General features: G+C 34.6%; 2 long non-coding RNA genes across 4 annotated transcripts; both read right to left on the bottom strand.

Annotated features, from left to right (window-relative positions):
* Positions 536–1,535, bottom strand: LOC107616715. Its single transcript, XR_002353290.1, has 3 exons — positions 1,453–1,535; positions 990–1,305; positions 536–909 (listed from the first exon to the last, which is right to left on the bottom strand). It is a non-coding gene; the product is annotated as an uncharacterized LOC107616715 (long non-coding RNA).
* Positions 1,997–7,387, bottom strand: LOC110262455. Of its 3 annotated transcripts, XR_002353289.1 has the most exons (8): positions 7,199–7,387; positions 6,346–6,610; positions 4,839–5,009; positions 4,366–4,570; positions 3,859–4,165; positions 3,310–3,723; positions 2,513–2,740; positions 1,997–2,083 (listed from the first exon to the last, which is right to left on the bottom strand). It is a non-coding gene; the product is annotated as an uncharacterized LOC110262455 (long non-coding RNA). The 3 variants fall into 3 exon arrangements; XR_002353288.1 differs by lacking the exon at positions 4,839–5,009 and having other exon boundaries at positions 4,366–4,620; positions 7,076–7,387; XR_002353287.1 differs by lacking the exon at positions 4,839–5,009 and having other exon boundaries at positions 4,366–4,620.

Genomic DNA, 7,644 nt, shown 5'->3' with positions numbered 1-7,644 from the left:
CAATTTAAAATGAAAAAATGACCAAACAAACTAAAAATCCACATTTTAAATCTAACTAACGTAAAAGCCAAAGCATTGCGAAATCTTGCTTCCGTAATAACCAAATACAGTCCATTTTCTCTTCTTATGCTTAACAAAAAGAATCCAGTCTTAAAAAAAAAAAAATCAAACTCATTTAGTTAATATGATATTTTCGACACCTATTTTTCAGTTCAGCCTTAGAGTCGTGTGTGATGGATAAGTGTTACTGGAAAACAAAAATGTCATAAAAAATCCAAGTAATATTGCAAACATATTCAGCCTTAATTCATTAATAATCTTTAATCATAAAAATTTTCATGAAGTGTTTCACACAACATCTTTAATGAAAAATAGAAGAGAAGAACAACATAACATGGGATTTCACTTGTTTTCTTTATATGTTGTGATACTTGTTGTCAAGCTTGGTTAATTAAGCGTGCTTGCCATGGCCATGTATGAACTTTGCAGCTTCCTCTGTGTGTGTGCATGAGTTTCATTGTCCAACCTGTTAATAGTGGCTTAAGCTTGTCAACAATAGATATTTGAGAGAAGCAAAAGTTACAAACTTATAATTTGATTTCACTTATGAATTGCGAACAACTTTGCTCAATGTTGAGGCTGATGAGAATGTTTTGCCATCCAGATATCGATTTTCTCCCTTAATACTTTGTCTCATTCTCAGGTATATCTCTTCTGCATTCAGGCCTAATGAAAAATCTGAAGCTTGTTATGTTCCAAGAGCAAAAGAATGATTAAGATATGATGAGGTCCATTTCCTACTGTGACATAACATACAAAACAATATCTATGATAAAGTAATAATCTTTACCATGACCCATCCCCAGATATCAGCATAGGATGGGATATGAGCTGTGTAAGTCGCAACATCTGCAAAAGTCGTCAACTGTTTATTTGGGAACTATTAAATCAAAATAGCATTACATAAAGAAGGGTAAAAGATTACTTACACTTAAAAACCTGTCTCAATGTGTTGTAGATAGAAGAGAAGACCTCAGTGTGCCTGAATATTCCAGCAGGTCCTGCCTGAACAATATATAAATGTCACTTTAATTTTGCTTCCTCTAATAAATGTTTGATTCATGTTATGGACATTGGTCTTATATTACCTGTGTCACAAATATACCACCCTCCTTCGGTCTTGGTTTGACAGTGAAATCATAGAAGAATTTTGTGTAAAGTTTATAACAAGGGCCTCCATCAATAGGGTCTGCTAAGTCCCCAACTATCACATCAAACCTCTCTTCTCCAGCTTCTAGCTCAGCCCTTTAATTCACCATGACACATTCTGTTACAATTTATTCATTCCTAGCTAATAGAAATTTGTTATATATGACCAAGGTCAAGAGGCCATTATGCTGATAATCAATAATCCAGGAAGCACAAGAGTTTATTATTTGATTATTATCAGACCTGGCATCATTGATGATGACCCTAAGTCTTGGATTACAGAAAGTTTTCCCATTAGCTACCAAGTATGATTTGCAAAAGTCCACCACTTCCTGATGTCATAAAAGCAAGCATCAATGAAAACGGAATTAATTAATAATCTGGCTCCATCGTCATGTATAATAATTATCTGCTAACTTAGTACTTAGGAGGTTTTAATTTAATTTACCTCATCAATATCATAGATTATAACTTGGTCAATGGTGTTATGCCTCAGCAGTTCCCTTGCAGTAGATCCTTCTCCTCCCCCCATAATAAAAACATTCTTTGGGATGAATGAACAAAAGTTCAATGTAAATCACATGGGATTGGGGATGAAATTAGATTCTTAAAGAACATAGAGGAGGGAGTTACTTAGGATGGTGAAGGACTGGTGGATGAACATATCATTCATGGTAGATAAATTCATTTGTCTCAGCACTCTGGACCTTCCCATCAATTACTAATACCTGCAACAACCACATAAATTTAGTTTCCTCTTCATAAAGGTTTATCTAATTCTTTTATCTAATGATCCAAGAAGCTCACCTTTCCAAAGGTCTTTGTGTCCAACAGTGCAATATCTTGGTATTGGCTAGCTCCTGTATCCAATATACTACACTCACAAAGATAGAAAACGAAAGTAATCTTATAATGGTGTCTTTGAAACAAATTAATAAGATATTTGATATAGTGCTAAAGTTTGCAATAGAAAAGCCTTGTCTTTGTTTTCATTATGCGTTCTCTCATCTCCCTATCATGGAGACAGGTGAAAAAGAGCTTATGACATTGTAGGATCACTTCTACTTTTTTCGAACATGAGAAGTAGTTGCAATCACCAAATTGTTGGTGATATTCTTGCTTCTTTTTACCCAAAGATAAAAGGTATCAAGGTAATAATGAGAAAAGCATGGGAAGCAAAACTTCATTTGATTCTGAGCAGTTAAGAAAACTAAAGTGCAATGTGGTTTCTCTAAACAGCAGATATGATACATTTGGGTTGCCTAATTAAGAATTTGGAAGAAGAGTAGTTAAAAAGATGTACCTATTAAGAGCAAAACACCATCTTAAGTTGTCTTCAATCTCTTCTTCATACCAACAGCTCTTCCTATAACCATTCAGAGAATGGCTCTGCCCATTCGAGAGAGCTACCTAACCCATATCTTCCAAAGCTTTGACAAATTAAAGAGAGTTAGAGAGGATAAGTGGAGTCGAGAGAATGGAGAATGTGAGGAGAATATATAGACCTCATGTTACCCGTCCATGTGAGTATCTATTTAAAAAAACATAAAATTGATTATAAGTTATACATCTTATTCAATATTATAAATCAATACTTGGAATGAGTTAAAGTCCACCAAAACTCAAGTGAATTGCATACATCTTACTCAAACCAGACCAGCCCATCAAATATAAAGTCTAAAAAAATTCATAGAAATATAAACTCCTTTTTTCAATTAATAGATACTAAGAAACAAATATTATTATTCTGCAGTAGACACAAAATCTTTAGAGTAATAAGCTAAGTTTCAAGAAGCCAATTTGCAAATAAAGCATAATGTTTTCTCTAGAAAATTCACTTAAACCAAATTTATCAAGATTGACCCAAATAAAAATAAAATAAAAGGTACAAACTTTTATCAATCATGCAGAAGAGTTCAGCTGAAACTTCAAGAGAGCTGAAAAACAAAATAAAACCTACACCCAAAAAAGATAAATTTGAGACCAACCCACACTAATTCAAAATCAACTAATCACTTTTTTTCTCATCGATAATTTTCTTCCAACCTGAACCTAGATTAGAAAATCATTAAGGAGAAGCTGGTTTAACAGAAGGCTAACCTTCCAAATGATCTGAACATAAAATAGCAATGCTTCCTTTACGATCCGAAACAACAGCCGACAGCCGTTTCAGCATCCATAAGAATGCAATCAGCAACTAACCTCAGCAATGGGTCAGAGTAAAGTTGCTCCAATCTTTCTGTATCCTAAACTAGAATTTATAAGTGAAACAGTTCACCAAAAAAGTCAAACAGTTCTGGTCATGAAGGGGGAAAAAGATCATCTAAAATGTGGAGGTTTGGTAAAGTGGAAAAGTAAAGTTTTAATCACCTTTGAATTTGTAACTTTTATTATTTGTGAGCCCTACTATCTTAATTCAAGGGTGATTAAAGTCTTACTTTATCACTTTACCAACCTCCTCAAAACATATCAAGATAAGTGGATTTTTATCCTACTATACCAAACATAGGATAACTTTTATTACTAAAGGAAACATGGAGAGAGAGAGAGAGAGAGAGAGAGAGAGAGAGAGAGAGAGAGAGAGAGAGAGAGAGAGAGAGAGAGATGATGTTCATAGAACAAGAAATTTGATTAGAAGGAAAAGAATACAAAAATAATGTGTAAGCATCCATAACTAAAGCAGAAAACCTAAAACAATATTAATGCAGAAAATGCTCTTTAATATCCCACGAAGATCCAATGAAAAGTAAAACTCAAAAATTGAGTTCTTATTTTCATTTATCTTTTATTTTTCCTTTTTTTTTCAAGAAAAAAGAAGGCAGAGTTGTTGGGGAAAGGGGGGTTTCCACAATAGAGACCGCAGTACAGTCAATGATGTTACCAAGAAACGTGTCATTCCTTGCGCAAACTTTCTCACTCTTTGGGAATTGTCATTTGGGAAATCACAAACATAAAACTGTATTCAAGAAAATATCTTAATGAGTAGATTATATAAGAACGTAAATACAGCTGAATGAAAAGAAACTCTTGAGAAAGGATGGGGTGGCAGTGTGGAAGTGATAGAATAAATGGACAAAATGGGCAAGTTTCATGAATTACAGTATTGCTAGCTGATGCCAGGAAGTAACGATCAAGATAAGGACAGATTGTGAGTACCATTCCCTGCCATGTATTGCCATAAGCAAACCGGAACTGCCATACTTCATTTTCATCTAGTTTGATCCCATCGGAACTATTATCATTGGGGCTGCTACCAAGACTGCTGCCTGATAACTGTTCAGGAGCATATGTAACAATTGAAATGGTGAAGTTCGTAGAGATGATGATCCTTCTTTTGAACATAATGTCATTGAACCACTATCTGAATTTTGCACATGATCAAGGCAAAGAACAAGAAAGCGACCCCTAGCACTGCCATACAATAAAAATACAGTAACCAATCTGACATGTATACATTTCCAAACATTACAATTATTTGACAATGGTATGAACATACTATCTTGATTCCACTAAGGTTGGATTCTATACACTGAAAATGCTGTCTATGCAATAATATTTAAATAGGTGACAGAATTGAGTTTTGATGGCTGTATACCAAAATAATCATAGCTAACCATATATAAGGATACAGAAGAGAAGACCCCATTAGACAAAGAATCGGCTCAAAATTATGATTGTTGGTGCATGAGTAAACCGGTTGACTTGTCATGTTTAACATCACATAGGCCAAATAGCTTCCTACATGCTTTTTCAGATCCAAAATCAACAACATTCTCAATTGATCTCTTATACATCTTCATCTACCAACAGATTACAGTATAAAAATTAGTAAATTAGCATTTATTTGAAACAAAATAAAACAAATCATAGAAAACACGATGATGATACCAATACTGTTCCGAGGGGTCGTTTGGGGGATAGAAAACGTCGATGGAAGTTGACTCAGTTTCAAAGGTAGATCTTCTTTCGATGTGCCATTTGTTCGTTCCCATCCTCTAGCAGTACTTGAACTATTCTGCAGTCCAAATTGGGAGTGATCTATTTATCATGTATCAAATCATAAGAATAACTTAGAAAATGTACTAACATAGCTTTAATTAATGTTACTGATGAATTCCTACAAACTAATAAGCATAAAATTGATTCTCAAAACACATAAATAACTAACAATCAGAAGAAAAAAAAGCATCAATCCAAAAGGTAACAAACCAATAAATCAAGCCATCCAAATTCAAACACAGTGCCCTTTGGATTTTGGAATAGTTCCAACACAAATCTCAATCGATCACATACCAGTGTAAATGAAAACACCCCTTTAACTACCAAATTTATCAAGATCGTTCCCATCCTCTAGCAGTACTTGAACTATTCTGCAATCCAAATTGGGAGTGATCTATTTATCATGTATCAAATCGTAAGAAGAACTTAGAAAATATACTAACATAGCTTTAATTAATGTTAATGATGAATTCCTAGAAACTAATAAGCATAAAATTGATTCTCAAAACACATAATTAACTAAAAATTAGAAGAAAAAAAAGCATCAATCCAAAAGGTAACAAACCAACAAATCAAGCCATCCAAATTCAAACACAGTGCCCTTTGGATTTTGGAATAGTTCCAACACAATTCTCAATCGATCACATACCAGTGTAAATGAAAACACCCCTTTAACTGCCAAATTTATCAAGATTGATCCAGATAAAAATAAAATAAAAGCTACAAACTTTTATCAATCATGCAGGAAAGTTCACCTGAAACTCCAAGAGAGCTGAAAAACAAAGTAAAAGCCAGTGTAAATGAAAACACCCCTTTAAGTACCAAATTTATCAAGATAAAAATAAAATAAAAGGTACAAACTTTTATCAATCATGCAGAAGAGTTCAGCTGAAACTCCAAGAGAGCTGAAAAACAAAGTAAAAGCTACACCCAAAAAAAGATAAATTTGAGACCAACCCACACTAATTCAAAATCAACTAATCACTTTTTTTCTCATCGATAATTTTCTTTTCAACCCCATTCTCAATTGATCTCTTATACATCTTCATCTACCAACAGATTACAGTATAAAAATTAGTAAATTAGCATTTATTTGAAACAAAATCAAGCAAATCATAGAAAACACGATGATGATACCAATACTGTTCTGAGGGGTCGTTCGAGACAGAAAACGTCGATGGAAGTCAGACACCTTAATGCACAATGTACCCAGATGGAGAAAACTGGGATAATCCAAGAAAGGATCCAGAAACACGAATTGGATGGGGATAAAGAAAACTGGGTTGAAGATCAGGATTTTAGAGTGACACCAATACCGTGCAGAGAGAAACCGAGAAAAAGGACAGAAAGACAGATCACACGGACAGAGAAGATCAAGGCAGGAAGGCGAGAGTGGCAACAGCTAGCAAAAGGAGAAACCATAATCAAATTAACAGGAAATTCCAAAGAATGAAGTGAAAACCCCAAAAATTTATGAAATGCACAAACCACATGCAACCAACAATTTAACAGCTAGCAAAAAGGAGAAACCATAATCAAATTAACATCAAAAAGAAAATGAAGAAGATGAAATGAAGAAGATGAACCCAAATCATAAATCATAATCAAATTAACAACAATTTTCAAAGAATGAAGTGAAGAACATGAACCCAGAAACCCACCAAAATAAATACACAATTTGCAAAATAGCAGATCCACAAACCCTAGACATTAAAACTTACAATAATCGTGTAAGACAGGATACACAATGAAGGAAAAGAAGAAGGATGAAGAGGAAAACAGGTTTGGAACTAAAGGGCCCAGAAGAATGTAGCTGATTGATTGATTGGAGAGCTTCAATTTGAGAGTCTATGGTAAAATCCCTAACCTTCGATGAACGGCGGGGAAGCAGAGTCCCGAAAAACAGAGCTTGTAGACAACGTATCGTAGGACGGAGGAAAGAAAATTAGGAGAAGGAGGCAAGGGATCTAGGGTTCGAATTGATCATTACCTGTTAAATCAAATTCGTGAAAAAAGAGAGCTTGCTTGCGTGAATGGAGAAGAGACAGCTGATCGGCGGAAACAGAGGGAAGCACATGCGCGTTGAGGTGGGGTTGCCACGCTGGAGGAGAGGTGCCACCTGGGAGAGGAGCCGGCCTGGAACGCGGGGAGGTCTCCAGCTCGGAAACGAAACCACGCGTATCTAGTGTTTAATGATATAATTCTTTCTGAACATGCCATAATATATCGTAAATATTATTTTTATTTTATTTACACATAAAAAATCCAAAAAGTAAAGCACTCCTTGTTTAGGAATAAGTGTCTAACGATGTGGCATCAAAATATATGGATATTAAAAAGAATCTTTTATACATACAGCAGGTGAAGAGCAATATCTTGCACTGCTTCGCGCTTCATGTAATGCAATATCTCCTTTCAATGACGAAGCAATCGATG

Source organism: Arachis ipaensis, chromosome B09, assembly GCF_000816755.2.
Source record: "Arachis ipaensis cultivar K30076 chromosome B09, Araip1.1, whole genome shotgun sequence".
NCBI lineage: Eukaryota > Viridiplantae > Streptophyta > Magnoliopsida > Fabales > Fabaceae > Arachis > Arachis ipaensis.
This window is presented reverse-complemented; position numbering and strand designations above follow the sequence as displayed.